The 17,131-nt window shown below is 37.6% G+C and overlaps 1 protein-coding gene across 4 annotated transcripts in view; it reads right to left on the reverse strand.

Annotated features, from left to right (window-relative positions):
- SNX13 (sorting nexin 13) overlaps nucleotides 1-17,131 on the reverse strand; it is a 136,267-nt gene that overhangs the window by 118,440 nt on the left and 696 nt on the right. The window lies entirely within an intron of this gene.

Consider the following 17,131-nt stretch of genomic DNA (forward strand, 5'->3'; position numbering starts at 1 on the left):
GACGAGATTGCCTATTCTGGATTAAAGATATTACTGGAGTAGATCCTGGTTCAAACTGGGGAATTTTAATATAGTGAATATTCAGGGGCGCCTGGGTGGCGCAGTCGGTTAAACGTCCGACTTCAGCCAGGTCACGATCTCGCGGTCCGTGAGTTCGAGCCCCGCGTCGGGCTCTGGGCTGATGGCTCGGAGCCTGGAGCCTGTTTCCGATTCTGTGTCTCCCTCTCTCTCTGCCCCTCCCCCGTTCATGCTCTGTCTCTCTCTCTCTGTCCCAAAAATAAATAAACGTTGGGAAAAAAAAAATATTAAAAAAAAAAATATATACATATAGTGAATATTCAATGACAACAGAAAATTACTGGTAGTTTTATTAGGTGTAACAATAATACTGTGGCTAAATTTTTAAAAATCCTCACTTGGGGTGCCTGGGTGGCTCAGTCAGTTGGGCATCCGACTTTGGCTCAGGTCATGGTCTCACAGTTCATGGGTTTGAGCCCCGCGTCAGGCTCTGTGCTGGCAGCTCAGAGCCTGGGGCTTGCTTTGGATTCTGTGTCTCCCTCCCTCTCTGCCCCTCCCCTGCTCACACTCTGTCTCTCTCAAAAATAAATGAACATTAAAAAAAATTTTTTTAATCCTCATTTAATACAATCCCCATCAAAATACTAACAACATTTTTCACAGAACCAGAACAAACAATTCTAAAATTTGTATGGAACCACTAAGACCCCAAATAGTCAAAGCAATCTCGAGAAGGAAAAGAAAAGTTGAAGTCATACAATTCCGGACTTCAACTTATATTACAAAGCTGCGGGGATCAAAACAGTATGGAACTGGCACAAAAACAGACATAGAGATGAACAGAAGAGAAAACCCAGATATCCATAACTATATGGGCAATTACTCTTCAAAAAAGCAAGAAAGAATATTCAAAGGGAAAAAGTCTCTTCAAGAGATGGTGCTGGGAAAACTGGACAGTAACATGCAAAGGAAAGAAACTGGACCACTTTCTTACATCATACACAAAAATGAACTCAAAATGGATTAGAGATCTAAATGTGAGACCTGAAACCATAAAAAATCCTAGAAGAGAACATAGGCAGTAACCACTTTGACATCAGCCATAGCAACTTTTTTCTAGTTGTCTCCTGAAGCAAGGGAAATAAAAGCAAATATATGAAACTACATCAAAATAAAAAGCATCTGCACGGAGAAGGAAACAATCAGCAAAACTAAATGGCAACCAATGGAATGGGAGAAGATCTTTGCAAATGACATATCTGATAAAAGGTTACTATCCAAAATATATAAAGAACTGATAAAACTCAATACCCATAATAAATCCAACTAAAATATGTGCAGGGGCACCTGGCTGGCTCAGTCAGTTAAGCATCCAACTCATGGTTTCAGCTCAGGTCATGATCTCACGGATCCACGGATCATCAGATCAAGCCTTATGTCCGGCTCTGCACTGACAACACGGAGCCTGCTTGGGATTCATTCTCTCTCTCTCTCTCAAAATAAATAAGTAAATACACTTAAAAAAAAAAAAATGGCAGAAGACATGAACAGACATTTCTCCAGGGATGTACAGATGGCCAACAGACACATGAAAAGATGTTCATCATCACTTACCATCAGGGAAATGCAAATCAAAACTACAATGAGATATCTCCTCAAACCTGTCAGAATGGCTAAAATCAATAACACAACAAACAACAGGTGGAGAAAAAGAAACACTTGCATATGGTTGGTAGGAATGCAAACTGGTGCAGCCACTCTGGAAAAGAGTATGCAGGTTCCTCAAAAATTAAAAATGGACCTACCCTAAGATCCAGCAATCGCACTATTGGGTATTTATTTACCCAAAGAATACAAAAACACTAATTCAAAGGGACACATGCACCCCTGTGTTTAGCAGTATTAGTCACAATAGCCAAGATATGGAAGCAGCCCGAGTGTCCATCAATTGCTGAGTGGATACAGATGTGGTGTATATATATACAATGGAATATTATTCAGTCATACAAAAGAAAGAAATCTTGCCATTTGCAATGGCATGGATGGAGCTAGAGAATATTAAGCTAAGCAAAATAAGTCAGAGAAAGATAAATGCCATATGATATCACTCATATATGAAATTTAAGAAACAAGACAAATGAGCAAAGGGGGAAAAGACAAATCAAGAAACAAACTCTTGATTATAGAGAAATGATGGTTACCAAAGGGGAAGGGAATGGGAAGATGGGTTAAATAGGTGATGGGGATTAAGGAGCACACTTGTGACGAGCATCAGATAATGTATGGACTTCGTGAATCACTATACTGTACACCTGAAACTGATAGAACACTGTAGGTTAACTGTACTGGAATTAAAATAGAAACTTAAAAAGTCCCCCCCCCAAAAAAAAAAAAAATCCTTATTTTTGGAAGATTATGGGATGTTGTGAGAAGTGACATAACATCTGCAGTTTACTTTAAAATGATTCGTGGCTCACTCAGTTATGGGGTCCGACTGCTGATTTTTTGGCTCAGGTCACTATCTTATGGTCATGAGACTGGGCCCGCCCACCAGACTCTCCCCACTAACAGCACAGAGCCTGCTTGGGATTCTCTCTCTCACAATAAATAAATAAACTCAAAAAAAACAAAAAAGATTCAGCTACAATAACAACACAGAGTCAAAAATAAAGCAAATATGACCAAAAAAAATGTTAGCAAATCCAAGTACTTAACAGGTACATGGGTGCTAATGGCAGTATTTTTCAAGGTTTCTATATGTTTGAAAACTTGCATTTCAAAAAATTTATGTAAATTATGTACTTTTTATTTTTATATAATTTATATACTTCTTTAAGTACATTATTTTAAAAATTATCTTTCTGAATAATGGAGAGTGTTTTCATGTACTACATTTCTTGAAACAACCATGGAAATGTTTTAATGGGAAAGAGGGCATTATTCCATTATATTTTGCAAGGCAAGAAAACAACAAAAAAAAATTAAAATCTTGAATGTCCAGGTTTCTCACTAATTTTCTTCCCATTCCATAAATACCTTGTTCTCTTTAGATCCTGTCACTATGACACTAAACTAAACTGAAATGTACTGTTCTAATACAATATTACACTTGGCATTTCTAATCCCACAATTGGTATACTGCCTACCTACCCTCTTTGGGCTACATAAAGATCCTCAAACATCAAAGACCATTCTCTTATCATTAACTCATACTGAAAAATAAGCTTAGTTACATGGCAATTCATATTAATAAATACCTTTAAAAAAACTGAATTATAAAGAATGAATTCAATCAATACACCAGAAGACTTCCACTTACAAAAGTGTTCTGAAGTACACAAAACTTATACCACAGCAGTTCCTGGGTGCAAAAGCAAGATAAAACAGGCCATATTCATAAATGGTCTCTCTTCTCCCTCATTTATATCTGACTATAACAATACAAGAATAAAAGTTTCAATATTCACAACTCAACTTCTGCTTTTCCGCATAATATATCATCCAAGGGGAAATTAAAACAACACATCCCTATCACAGCAGAGAGAGCTGTAGTTCAACGTACAGCTTAGCAATGAACTATCACCAATCTTCTACCTTTCCTTTCTTTCTTATGAAAAAGGGCATCCTCTAAAACAACAATAGGAGCCATCATTTATTAAGTGCTTAGCACTGGCTAAGACCTTTGCCAACCACTTTACGTATATTTCTCACAACAACTCTGACAGAAGTTGTATTACTAACTCTATTCTACAAATGAGGGAACAGCTCAGTCATAGAACTGGACGATGAACTGAACTTTGTTTAAAATTCAAGCATGCTCTATACCATTATTTTAAACTGACTCTCGAGTAGACTTTTTAAAAAAGGAGGGGATAGGCAAAATTCTATACCCGATATCTGAATAGCAAAACAAAAGTGATTTATTGAGTTTCAAAAATTCAATTTATCAGAAATACCTAAAGTAACTAAACTGACACTAATATCTTAAAGCCCTTGGTACTCTTTAAGAATCTGATGTCAATTAGATCTGATGCAGCTATTAGAATTCAGATAACTTTCAGCGTATGTTCTAGAGTTGGCACAGATTCACATAAATTTCCTTCACATTTCTGAAGGCTGTACAGTAACAACTTAATATCAGAACAATGACCCTGGAAGTACTACAAAATCCTCTAAAATCATAATTTAAAAAAAAAAAAAAAACCTCAGCTGTGTTAACTCAGAGATTATGAGTGTTTTTTAATCAAAATAAATTTAGACAAGAGGCATACAACCATAAAAAGAAATTCTAATACAATGTATTAAATATATATAAACTTTTATTTGTTCACCACTTAAGTTAACAACAGAAAATATTTTTATATCCATAAGTGTTGTGTAATTTAAAAATCAAAGTTAAATTCTCTATCATGGCCTGTTTAGGGTAGGAAGGGAGGGAGGAAAGGGTAAAGATTGGGGAAAAGCCCTAAGAGAGCAAACTACAAGCTTACAGACACAGAGAATAATAAAAGACAGAAGCCAAGAGAAAATAATCAACACATCCAAAAAGCATCAGTAATAAGAAAGCAAAACTAAGTATAGAAAGGAAGATAAAGACATATAGATTCCCCCCCAAAGGACTGTGACGGCATAATCTCCAGCTAAGTAAAATGTTTTTATAACATGAACACCCCCTTCTTAAGTATAGCAGTTTATTATATTATTGTATGAATGCAAATAGGCAGCTGTTGTATAGAGACTGAAATTATTTATATTTCGTATCCATATTTAGACTTGTAAGTACAAATTTTATTTGTAATAGCATAGCCCTCAGTCCTTTTCTTAACCTACTGCACAGTATTAGTAATACTAATCAAGCCAATTATATATGCGTGTATATATGTATATATATATACATATTTATATCTTAAACAAAGGATTCTTGTGTTCCTCACCTATCTATCCCCTATAAAAGGAACAATCTAAAAGAGCTTACCTAAATTCAAAGCTGCTTTACATAAAACTTTATCAAACTGACAAGAATCATAGTACTTCCCATAATAGAAAACTATACAACACTGACATTTTTAAAAAATTTTTTGAATGTTTATTCATTTTTGAGAGACAGAGCATGGGGGGGGGGGGGGGCGCAGAGAGAGAGAGAGAGAGAGAGAGAGAGAGAGACACGGAAACCAAAGCAGGCTCCAGGCTCTGAGCTGTCAGCAAAGAGCCTGATGTGGAGCTTGAACCCATGGACCATGAGATCATGACCTGAGCTGAAGCTGGACGCTTAACTGACTGAGCCACCCAGGCACCCCACAACACTGGCATTTTTAAAGCTTAATATGAAATTGTACTACTTTTCCCTTTCACTTCATCTACAATAAAAAAACTTTAATGGCCAGAAGAGATAAATTAGTCAAAAGTTCTAGTTATGACCAATTCATAATGTAAAGGTAGCACCTCTCTATTGCCTCCTGAAATTCAGTCTTAATCTAGCACTTAATGTAATACATAAATTAGAAAGTCAGTAAAAATGGAGACAGAAAGGGAAGAATTAGATCATCTAGGTCAAAGAGGATTTGTTATTTTTGACATTTTGAAACCTTAATGACACAAAGAACACAGAAAACAATTCCAAACACTAAATTGTAAGTTATGAAAATAAGCTACTTGCTATTTACATCTGAAGAATCAATAATAAAACCTAGTATTTACTGAGTGTTACTGTGGGGAACACTGTTCACAGTACTTAACATGTGTTATTTCACTTAATACTTCTAACAACCCTGTGGCATAAGTACCATTAACTTACAATCACACAGATGAGAAAACTAAGGGTAAAAAAAGTTAATAACTTTCAAAGCCAAAATACTCCAAAGTGACAAAACTTTGATTCAAATCCAAATAAAATGATACCAGCCATCACTCTTAACCATCCATATATGACACTTAAAACTTAGGAATGTTCAATTTGTGATCAGAAGATACACACATATATGTGCATGTACAGATAAAAATATATAGATATAGAAAAAATGATGATTATCACTGCACCCCACTACAAAGATAATCACACTTTGGTAGTCCTGTAAATTTTGTGTTAGTGTCTATTAATTGATTGAATATTCTGAGTTATCAGACATTAACTTGCAGAGCTTTTTGGTTCATAAAACACACTTTTAATAAATTATAAAATGCTCTTAAGTCTAATTTATATTTCTAAAATTGTTACGTAGTAAACACACCCTCTCTTTGTAAAATACATTATTTCAATGTTTCTTTTTCTCTTTACTGTTACACCTTTAAAGCTGCCTCCAACATCCCTTTAGCCCATTTCCCCTTATTCTGCCCACTTTTACCAGAATTAGACTACTCCAACAGTTTAAAGTGTTAAGCACTTAGGTACTACCCAAGAAAATGCATGAGATGTTAGTAATTAACTTTGGATGTAAAAATAGCTGATTATATTAATAGCTGCAGTCTGATTAAATATCCTGAAAAAAATATGCCATCTCAAATAAACTCGGGAAGAGAAATCAAGAACAAATCTAAAGCACAACATTATGACTTAAAGAAACAGTACATAACACAAAAGATCATATCTTAACATCAGACCAATTACTTCCAAAATTTATGTTAATAACTAAAATGAGATGACATTTTATTTCACACTACACTTAACTCTTCCATTAGCACTGTACAACTTCAATCAGTTTTATGATGTCTAAGCCTCAAATGATGGTGAATCCAAAAGCCATTCTCCACACATGCATAGTGTCTCACAATACAGGGGCGCCTGGGTGGCTCAGTCAGTTAACTGTCCAACTTTGGCTCAGGTCATGATAATGGTTTGTAAGTTCAAGCCCCATGTCAGGCTCTATGTAGACAGCTCAGAGCCTGGAGTCTACTTCAGATTCTCTATCTCCTTCTCTCTCTGCCCTCCCCTGCTCACTTGCACATGCGCTCACTCGCTCGCTCTCTCTCTCTCAAAAAAATTTTTTTTTTATTTTTTATTTTTTTTTCAACGTTTATTTATTTTTTTGGGACAGAGAGAGAGACAGAGCATGAACGGGGGAGGGGCAGAGAGAGAGGGAGACACAGAATCGGAAACAGGCTCCAGGCTCTGAGCCATCAGCCCAGAGCCTGACGCGGGGCTCGAACTTACGGACCGCGAGATCGTGACCTGGCTGAAGTCGGACGCTTAACCGACTGCGCCACCCAGGCGCCCCCCCAAAAAAAATTTTTTAAAAGTCACAATACAAAGAATCACACGCTCTCTCAGGTGCCAAACCACAGCCAAGCTACTTAAAAGTAGTCCCAGGGCTCCAGGAGCAAAACCAATTCAGGTTTAAGTGAAGTAACTTACAAGAACTCCCCCGTAATGCAGAGCTAAGGACAAAAGCAAAAGCAGGATTCACCTTGGGGGTTTCATAGATGCATCAGAATAAAAATGTTCCTCATGAAATTGGAGAAAACAGTACAATAAACCAACAATAGTAAATAATTCCAGCCTCCTTATGTGAGTATTTCATACTAACTTAAAGATCATTAAAACAGTTCAATTCTCACAGTTGAACATAAAATTACTTTGGGAATTTCTCTGGTACATACTATTTCTAAATTTACAATGGCAGTATAGATGGGTGAAATGATCTAACAATGCTCTGTATCCAATAGTGACACTGAGAAGAATTTTAGTCAAGAGATTAGAGCAACAGCTGCCCTCCTTGAAGGTATACCCCCCGAAATTTCCAACTTTTTAATATCCATGCCCAAATTTTACTCATACTTGCAAACTTTCAAGATAGCATTAGAGGTCATGCAAACTGTGAAACACTCAACAAAACACAAAAATCAGCACTATTATACTATTAGATACAAAGCTTTAAGTTTATCTAGTTCAGGAATATAAATTTTAAATAGTACACATAGGATCATAATAAAAATCAAGTATCGAGGCTCCTAGGTGGTTCAGATGGTTAAGTGTCCAACTCTTGATCTCAGTTCAGGTCTTGAGCTCATCAGGGTTGTGAGTTCAAGCCCTACACTGGGCTCCACTCTGGGTGTGGAGCCAACTTAAAAAAAAGAAAAATCAAGTATTAAAAAGATGCAAGACGAAATTCTAAGTTGTTCCTGCATTTGTAATTGGTCATGCGAAAATAAGATCAATCCAGGAGCATCTGGGTGGCTCAAGTTGGTTAAGCATCCAACTTCGGCTCAGTTCATGATCTCGCAGTTCATGAGTTTGAGCCCCACGTGGAGCTCTGTGCTGACAGCTCAGAGCCTGGAGCCTGCTTCAATTTCTGTGTCCCTCTCTCACTCTGCTCCTCCCCCACCCATGCGTGCACGCTCCTCTCTCTCTCTCATAAATAAACATTAAAAAAAAGAAGAAGAAAATATCAATCCAATCAGATTTTTACCTGTCGGAAAAATCAAGACAGAATTAATTACATTCTAACAAAAAAGCCTGGTGTTCAACTTTTTCTATTTTTTGTTGTTGTTGTTGTTTTGTGATCCCAAACACAATATTCAACCACAATGCCCTACTGAAAAATGTCTAATAGACACTGATAGTAACTAATCCTTGAAGGATAATTAATGTGACAGCTTAAATTTATGGTAGACAGCTTTTGTCTTTTCACTTTTACCTTAACCTTACTGAAGGAAATATTTAACATTCATTCATTTAATAGATATTTAGTGAGGACACTAGGTGTCAAGCTCTATTCTAGGCACTGAAAACACAAATGTGAGCCACATCTTCAGTTTACATTCTAGTGGGGAAGAAACACAAAAAAGATAAATAAATGAATATATAGCATATGAGGGTGGAGACCAAGTGTTACTTTCACCATGATAATGGAATTCAGCTGGATCCTTCAGTAGACTATAGAACTCTTAAGGAGATTTAGAGTATTTTTGGGGTGGAGAAACATGACAAATTCACAGATTTTTTTTTTTTTTTTGCTTCTCTGTTCTCATATATAAATATATATGAATATATATATACACACATAGACAGGCAAGATGGTTGATGCTTCAATTCCAAGGAGAAACTCATTTTAGAGCTGCCATCTCATCCAAACTGGTAATTTTACCTGGAGTTATAAAGCTAATGCAAGTAATTACCTTTTAATTACATATTCCAACCTTTTATTTCTCTTAATTTTCCATCCTTTAATTATGGTACTTGTTTTATTTTGACAAAAGACTTCAAGGCTTCAGCTGAGTGACTGCCCAACTGGCACAATTTAGCTCTGATAGTGAATTTTCTGAGGGCAGGTTTCAGATCTGACTCACCACTTCAGCACCAGAACTTCTTATGTGCCTACCATATAGTAGGTATATTTGTGTTTGGTGAACAGATTAATCCACAAAAATGAAAATCCAGTACAAGTTAAAACCAAAGCTTAATGAAAATTATCCTAACAGCTTCTTCTTTCAAGAAATAACTAAGAATGATTAAAAGTTTTCTTTTGTCACAAATATTTAAGAACATGTACAAATGACTACTAAACCTCAAATAAGTAACCTTTCTCAAAATATTTTTTTAGAATGTTTCAAAAATTCTTAATCAGTTTACCAACTACAAGGGAAACTAATCTCATTACTAGTTTGCAAGACATGCTCTTGGTCTACTTTTTTTTTCTTTCACCTCTTCTAACCTATTGCCTGACTCCCCTATAACTACACCAATGGCCAGGGGGGCACCCTCTTTCTCAGGAGATCCATTCATCCCCCCACTGAGCAGCTAGTGAGCCATAAACCTGGATGGAGCCTAGGACTTGAATTCACACTAGTGCAAGGCATACAGAGAAAACACCTGATATATTAACTACTAATATTTGTATAATGATTGGCAATTTACAAAAAGTTATATTCTCTGTACTCTCATTTTATCTGATCTTCACAACAATTTGAGAGCAGCTAGAAAGTTGCTATTATTATCCAATTTTATAAAGAAGGGAACTACGACTCAAAAATTTCAAACAACTTCCCCAATGTCACATCATAAATAAGTGAAGTTGTGACTCAGCCTTATATTACTTAAGGTTATTTGTATGTTGTCTCACTACCATGGTAGGTGTAACTTGTTTACAGACCTGAGGATGCATTACCACGAGTCCAGCCTATCTATTCACTCAATATTAACCTCTTTTTAAAGGGGTTAAGATAGTTTAAAAGCTGTCCACTTGATTTAATTCAAAGTTCCCTCTCCTCTCAGATATTTAAAGCTCTGTAATAACAGGACACCTGGGTGGCTCAGGCGGTTAAGCATCCCCCCGCTCCAGTTATGACCTCACAGTGATCGTGATCGAGCTCCATGTAGGACTCCGCACACAGCAGGAATCTGCTTGGGATTCTCTCTCCCTTCCTCTCTGCTCCTCCCCTGCTCGCAAGCTTTTTCTCTCAAAATAAACATTTAAAAAAATAATAATAAAGTGTTGTAATATCAAAATTAAACCTGAGAAATGGAAAGCCAGTTTTAGATTACCATCAATAAAGAGAGCAATTAATGGTCTGTGAAACCACAAAATTTCAAAACACATTTAAAAAGTCACTCAGCGGGGGCGCCTGGGTGGCGCAGTCGGTTAAGCGTCCGACTTCAGCCAGGTCACGATCTCGCGGTCCGTGAGTTCGAGCCCCGCGTCGGGCTCTGGGCTGATGGCTCAGAGCCTGGAGCCTGTTTCCGATTCTGTGTCTCCCTCTCTCTCTGCCCCTCCCCCGTTCATGCTCTGTCTCTCTCTGTCCCAAAAATAAATAAAGGTTGGAAAAGAAAAAAATTTAAAAAGTCACTCAGGGAATGCCATAAAGTCACCAAATAGCTAGCTAGTTAGTGACCAGCACTGAACACTCCTCCCCATGATAGAACCTATTTTCTCCCTCTTCCAAAAGTTCATGCTCCCTCCCTTCCCATTATAATTCGGCTAACACGGCTTAATTCCACCTGAAGCAAAGATCCTCTCATTCCCCTTTTCTTCTCCCTTTAAGAGGTTTCTCTTCATTCCATAGCTAGAAGTGAAACTGAACATAAGCAACCATGAGCACATTTAACATAACCAGATTAATACAGAAAGCACACTACATAATCTGCAAAAGGCTATATATGCACTGGTAGTTACTACGTAAAGAGATGAAAAGCCAATACATTTTACAGGGACCATATGACATACAACCAATACCTGTAATCTTTAAAACTACAAACACTTCTACTTATTTCTCAGTTCTTCTCCCAAGTTTAATTCCAAATTTCCTCAAATAAAATAATTTTATAAATGTGTAGCAGTGAATGTAACACTTTAACCATAAACATACCATAGACTAGTTAAGAAAATATTTTTTATTACTGTCTATGGAAAACTGGTCAACAAACTTTAGAACAATCCATCCAAACAACAGAGTCATATACACTGATATCTCCCTATTTAGGACCCCCAAGGATAGTTATGAACATCTAAAACCTGTATTTTAGTATTTCAAAATACCAAATGGAAGGCATGTTCAATATAAAGTTACAGGGCTTAACTAAAATGTCACATATATTTGCTTCTGCTTGCAAATCGATCAACTAGCTAGCTACTGATCAGGAGGGAAGGGGTTTATGTGTGCTGGATTAATAAAACATAATGAAAGTAATTATGAATGTAATTTATTTATAAGCTCTGAAAATCTGGAATCAAAAGGGAAAAAATAAAACAAAAGCCTTTTAAATTTCTTTTTTTTTTTTGGCGGGAGGCCGCCTGGGTGGCTCAGGCAGTTAAGTGTCCGATTAGCTCAGGTCATGATCTTGTGGTTCGTGAGTTCAAGCCCTATGTCAGCTCCGTGTGACAGCTTGGAGCCTGGAGCCTGCTTCAGATTCTGTCTCGCTCTCGCTCTCGCTCTCTGCCCCTCCCCTGCTTATTCACCCTCTCCCTCCCTCCCTCATTCCCTCCCTCTCTCTCTCCCTCTCAAGAATAAACTTTAAAATTTGTTAATTTTTTTTTAAGATTTTATTTTTAGGTAATCTCTACACCCAATATGGGGTTCAAACTCATAACCCCGAGATCAACAGTCGCACACCCTACTAGTGACTGAGCCAACCAGGCATCCCACCCCTTTAAAATTCTTGAGAAATGGTTGGCAATATTCAATTTGGCTTATCAAAAGATGCTAAACAATATTGTATGTACAGTTACAAGCCAGTCTCATTCTAGACAGTGATGTCCTTCCACTCCCCTTATAAAATCTCTTTCCTACTTTTTAACATCCTTTAAATGCCAATTGAGGCTACAGTTCTTATTCTAGTTAGTAGCCTTTACAATATCATTAATTAATCATTTTAAAAATTGCTCATGCAGTTTAAAGATTAACCCATCCCAAGAATATTTCTCTTAACCAAATCAAGTCATAATTTTTTACTAAACATTTATGATGGGCAAGAGAGTGTGTGTATGTGTCTTTCAAAAGAGCCCTGAACGTCCAAAGACCTTTCCTTGCTGTACAACTCATCACATCTCAGGATTTCCCATACAAGAAACTCTCTAAGTCTCTGCTATTAGGGTTCTCCAAAGAAACAGAAACAACAGGAGTTATAGATATAGAACTTTTTAAGGAGATTATGAGGAATTGGTTCCCATGATGACAGGGGCTGAGAAGTCCCACCATCTGTTATGTGCAAGCTGGGGATCCAGGAAAACTAGTGGTAATTCAGTCCAAAGGCCTAAGAACCAGGGAACTGATTTAAATCCCTGGGGGCAGGAGATGAAATAAGATGTGATGCCCAGCTCAAGCAGTAAGGCGGGGGGGGGGGGGGGGGGGGGGGGGGGGGGGGGGATTCCTCCTCCCTCCATGTGTCCTATTCTGGCACTCAATGGATTACATAGTTTAGATAGTGAGCATCCACAATGGAAGAGCAATCTACTTTAAAGAGACCACTGACTCAAATGCTAATCTCATCCTCATCCAGTACACCCTAAGAGACACACCCAGAAATAATGTTTAATCTTCACCCTCCGTGGCCAAACTGACAAAATTACCCATCACATGGTTAAACAACTTTGCCATATAATGCAAAATTCTATCACGTTCTTTGAGAGCAAATCACCTATCAAAAGCTATGAGAAATCCTGAAAGAACAAAGCAATTATCTTCCTTTGTGCAAATATCTTCAAAATGTATTTGAAACACAAAATTTTATTCTGTTAACAACTATTAACCTGGAACTTTTAAAAGTGCTACAGAGTACATCTTTTCCCATCTGTATCATACTTGTTAACCACAAAATCATCAATTTAGTATTAATATCTAAAAACCAACAAATCTGGGTGGCAGTGACTTAACACCAACGTAAACCTTTTTTAACGTACTAATGCCTCACATTTGCACACAACTCAAACTATTAAGTTTAAACAGCTACAACTTTTCACTCCATATTTTTAAAAGCACACGACAAATATCAACAGGCTGACTGATAACTGGGTGTTATGCAAAAACAATCTCCTGAGTATACCACAGCTCTGGTTCAAATTCAACACATTTTCTTGTATCTTCTATAGCTTTAGTTCTCTGTTAATAATAAATGCTCAGAATAACCTTAATAGCTTTTGAAAAAAGTTTAAAAATGCGTTTAATGAAAATTCACTGATAAATATTTCATTATATTCTAATGATGTGAAAATTCAGATTTTAACAAATCCTTAGGTAAACATCCCAGACCCTAATTATGATATATGGAAATTTACACGTATTTTTAAAAAGACAGTGGTGGAGGAAGAGTGGGTATGAAACAAATAATTTTCAAGTATACTATGACAAATAAGAGTAACATTAAGAGTAAGACGTCCTAAAGGGCAAAGACAGAAGGGGAAAAATAATTTAAACGTTTAAAACAAAGCTGTCATCCCTATATGGAAAATGTAAAAGACACACAGATATGTCTAGCAAGTCTCATAAATATTTCACTTATATTGAGAAAGAAAATAATACAAATTGAAGTCAAAAGGTTTAAATCAGAAACTATGTTACCTCCTCTTTTAAAAAAATAAGGGGGGGGGACGGGGGCAGAAGAACCTACCGGTGCTCTACTTTCAAATCACACCAATCTATCATATCATAGGTTTCAAAGTTCAATGTACATATTAATTTGCTCAATTGAGTAATTTTTCCTTGTAGCTTAGTATGGCCCTTAATTGCTCACATGAATGGTTTCTCATTTCTGAAAAGGTTTCAAAGATCTATTTTGACAAAATGCAAAACCGAAAAGTTTCATATGAATGTTTATCACTACTGTTACTATTATGTATCTATATACTTGGCATCCCTACTTTGGTTCAAAAACAAAAACCAAAAAACCTAAACCTAAAAATAGTATACTGATGACTATCGATTACAAAAGAAAATCAATGACACATTCCATACTGAACCACAAAAACAGCACACAATTTGGAATAAGACGACCTAGGTATGATTCCCAGCTCCACCACTTGTTATATAATTTTAAGCCAACTATCTAAACTAGTCTCTGTCTTCTCACCTGGCTAATGAGAATAGTATCTCCTACCTCAATACTGAGATGCAAAAGACCCAAGCAGATAGTACCACTCACCACTTTCTAAGCATAGTATACACTTGTTGAACAAGAGAATCTTCTGTAACACAGCTCGTAACTAAATATTTTGAAATCTAACATGAATTAAATCACCTCTTCACCTCCCCTAATGCCTCCTGATCTGTGTTAAAACTAAGAGAAGCAGTAAAGTACTACACTACTCATTTTTTAGTAACCAATATGGAGTACAATTTTATATCTACTATATTTCAAAATAGGACTATTTTTCAGACTTAAAAAAAAAAAAAACCTAAAGCAAGAAGTCTTTCTTAAGTAATGATAAGTCTCAGTTTACCTACTGACAATATTCAGACAAGAAACAGTGTATTATTAACATCGATCAAGAGAGCTGAAAATTACTGAAAGCTAAATAGAATTCTGTACTGAGTCAGGAGATGGGATTCAAGTTTCGTATTTGCAACTAATAACTGCTTGACCTTGGACAAGTCCCCGGGCTTCAGTTTTCTAATCTATAAGATGAATACTAAAAACCAAAGATAAAATCCAAGCACCGTTTAATCTGGGCCTTTCTCCAGAGAGGCAATCCCACATAGTAGTTAAGAGAATGGACTCAGCAGAACTGCCACTGGCTCTGCCACTTACAAGTTGCACACCGGCAGACACACAACGCACCTGAGGACACCTTTTTTTTTTTTTTTTAATGTTTAAAAAATTTTTAATGTTTATTTATTTTTGAGCTAGAGGCAGAACACGAGTGGGGGAAGGGCAGAGAGAGAGGGAAACACAGTATCTGAAACAGGCTCCAGGCTCTGAGCTCTCGGCACACAGACCGACACGGGGCTCTAACCCACAAGTCGTGGAATGACCTGACACAGAGGGACACAACTGACTGAGCACTCAGGTGCCCCAGCACTACAGTACTTCTTACAAGCATCAATGGTTTACTGTTTAAAATATTTCCCTGAAACACAAAATCGTTTTACAATACAGAAACTTAGAAGGCACAGTCCTTCCACATCAAGACACTAGCATTTTACTAGCAGACACGGAGCTCATATGACAGCATTACAACTTTTTACAACATGCTAACCTAAGCCAAGTTTCATCAAAAGATCATAAAATATCGTACTTTAGAGACACCACTGAAACCTTGTTAGAAGGCTAATTGTTCTCACCAAAATATCACAGCGAAGGTAAAAATAGAACTGCTACTTAGGTCTTTTTTTTTTTTTTTTTTTTAACCTAATACTGCTAATGAAAACAGAAACTTATACCATAATCTCCGGGAATAAAATAAACTCCAGGATGCAAAATAATGTGGAATTTAAAAATATAAAGTGAAATGCAAACTATTAGCGATAATTACTTCATTAAAGTCAGCCAGTAAAATATTTACCAGATACATCATACTCCAGGCTCTGTGCGTACATTATGTGCAAATACCAAGTGTGAACTTCCTCAGAATTAATCAAATGGTAAAGGCAAGTAAATGCTTTTTCATCACATTTTCACGCCACAAAAGCCACTCATCTACAAACGTTTTTATTTCCTTTTGGCCCAGGTAGGAAGGAATACTGCCCATTAAAACTGTTTCCTTTCCTTAGTGCAGCCCACAAAGATGCCCAACCTAGTAGTCCCTGACAGCTGATACCAGAACCTTCACAGGACTTCAAGCGAGTAACTTCTAAGACATTTCCTGAAATCCACAAGCTGCACAATGTATCTTCAGTGACGCCCACACCACCACATAGCACTACACCTAACTGTTAACCGGGGTCAAGTATCTGATGAGATCAATTTAATTCCTCCCCTGAACGTATTGCTAGTAAGGAACTCTACTTCGTCAAAAAGTCTGCTTTTTGCAATGGACATCAAGCACTAGAAAAGGGAAACTGACTGGCTAGTCATAGTTGCCCTACTTCCATTTCAGGTCCAAACGAGGAAAAAAAAAAAAAAAAAAAAAAAAATCTGTTCCACGGAGAGTATCAAGGGAGCCTTAAGCAAATCAAGAGTGTAGATGCTAAACTGAACTTTCTGATTCCTACGATTTAAAAAGGTGACAATGGGTGGGGGTTAGAGGGGGAGGTGAGAGAACTGGGCTATCCAAGTGTGGCTAGAGAAAAAAGGTCCACTTCACGAAGTAGTCAAAGTAGGGGGTAGGAAAAACCGGTCTGGCCAAGTGACAAACCCAGGATGCTGACCGAGCTTGGAGGTGGAGGGCCCTGGAGGCCAGGGACCGGAGAAGGGAGATCTCGGGCAAACCGTAGGGGAACAGCAGCACCAACGCAGAGACCGACGCTGCCACGGAGCAGCGTGTAAGGGGACACCACGAAGGAAACGATGAGTTAGGAGGTAGCGACAGCAAGAGGGTGGCCAGTGCCACGGGCGACGGGCAAGTGGCAACTACGAAAGAAGAGGCACAGCAGCCGGAGGTGGTGGGACTCTGTTGAGTCAGCACAGCTCCTATTCAGGGGGCACTTGTAGGATCCCCGTTGCTCTTCGGGCCCCGGGGCCCGCTACGGAGGGTCGGGACCGCGGTCAGGAGAAACGCTGTTCTCGGAAGAGCTGGCGCCGGCCCCTTCC

This window comes from Leopardus geoffroyi, chromosome A2 (genome assembly GCF_018350155.1).
Source record: "Leopardus geoffroyi isolate Oge1 chromosome A2, O.geoffroyi_Oge1_pat1.0, whole genome shotgun sequence".
NCBI lineage: Eukaryota > Metazoa > Chordata > Mammalia > Carnivora > Felidae > Leopardus > Leopardus geoffroyi.